We start from the raw sequence: 1,819 nt of genomic DNA on the forward strand, positions 1-1,819 counted from the left end.
GAGGAGGGGGCGGGAGAGGCCTGGAGGCGGGTGGGGGTGGGCAGAGCCCGAGGAGCAGGGAGAGATGCGGAGAGCCAAGCGGAGATGCTAGGGTGGCCCGGGGGGTGGGGTGGCCCGGCGGAAAGAGGGGGTGACGGAATGAATTCAGGGAATAACCTGGGAGCCGGGATGTGGATCCCTTTCCAGGAGACACAGATCGCGGCTGTGTTTTGTGTCTGGTGTCTGCGTGAGGCTGCGCGCGACCACCTCTGGGTGCGAGCCCATGTGTGTTCCTGCAGGAGGCTCTTTGGACACTATAAATAGAAAGACCGACCCTCTGTGTGGTTTTTACGATGCAGGGAACCAGCCAGGTGCTTGCTGAGAAGGACACGGGGCTTGTGTTGCACAGCCTGGGCCTCTCCCGCCGCGGTGGGTCTCGGAGCTCTGCTTGTCTGCCTCCAGGGACAGGGTGCTCACTACCTCCCAGGACCTCTTGGCCCATCTGCAGATGGCTCTGACTGTTGAACATGAAATTTGTCCTTAGTGGGAGGGGAAATCAGGTGCCCCTGAGGGTCTGAGTGACCTCCTGTTCTGATGCCCACCTCTCCTCTCCCCATCCTTACACCACACCAGCTCCTCCCACCCCCTGCAATGGGGCGCCGGTCCCCAATGGGACAGGTCTTGACTCTCAATCGATCCTCCTGCCTCAGCCTCCCAAAGTGCTGGGATTCCATGCCTGGGCCACCACACCCGGCATTCTCTTGCCAGGTACCCAGTGACCTCCTTGGTGCCAAATCTGTATCTGATAAACCCTCATCCCACACCGCCAGTCGGGCCTTACCATCCCTGACCTCTCAGCAGCATGTGACCCTGATGAGCCCCTCTTCCTGAAACCCTCCTGTCTGTGGTGCTCCGCCCACCTACCCCCCAACCTGATCTGTGAGTGTTGTCTCCCAGCCTCTTTCCAGGTCCTTACCTTTTTTCCCACAGCCCTTCAACCTCAGGGTTCCTTGGGCTCCGTCTATTCTCTTTTTTTTTTTTTTTTTTTGAGTTAGGGTCTCATTCTGTTGCCCAGGCTAGAGTACAGTGGTGCAATCTCGGCTCACTGCAGCCTCAACATCCCAGGCTCAAGTGATCCTCCCACCTCAGCCTCCTGAGTAGCTGGGACTACAGGCACACGCCACCACACCTGGCTAATTTTATTTTTTGTAGAGACAGGGTCTCACTATGTTGTCCAGGCTGGTTTTGAACTCCTAGGGTCAAGCGATCCTCCTGCCTCAGCCTCCCAAAGTGCTGAGATTACAGGCCTGGGCCACCATGCCTGGCATTCTCTTCCTTCTTTACCTGCATCTTTCTGCACCTCCGTGTCTGCAGTGCCCACATCTGTACCTGCGAGCCAGATCCTCCCCCTGTAAGACAGCCCCTACTATATGCCTAAGCTCTGAGCTGGGCACCAAGAAGACAGAGATTGAAGATGCCACCAGAGCCATGAGTAGATCCATGACTACAGTGGGCATGGCTAGCGCTGACGTGGGGACCTCAAGGAGGTGGCTGTCCCCAAAGTGCTCCTTCCTGTGTTCTCCCTCAGAGATGGCGTCATCTCCATCCACCCAGCCACTCAAAGCACAGAAAGCTGTCCTTGCCTCCCCGCCATTATAATGCCAGCACGTTCTGGGCATCCAACATGTTGCATTCACTATGCTGGTAGCTCCCAGAAACCTCCCAACCTCACAGTAGCCACTGCTAAGATCCCAAGTGTTATAGACAAGGACACTGAGGCTTTGCATGGTCACATAACATATCCAAGTTCACAAGGTTAATAAAGGGCAGGGCTGGGGTC

This window comes from Pan paniscus, chromosome 18 (genome assembly GCF_029289425.2).
Source record: "Pan paniscus chromosome 18, NHGRI_mPanPan1-v2.0_pri, whole genome shotgun sequence".
Taxonomy (NCBI): Eukaryota; Metazoa; Chordata; class Mammalia; order Primates; family Hominidae; genus Pan; species Pan paniscus.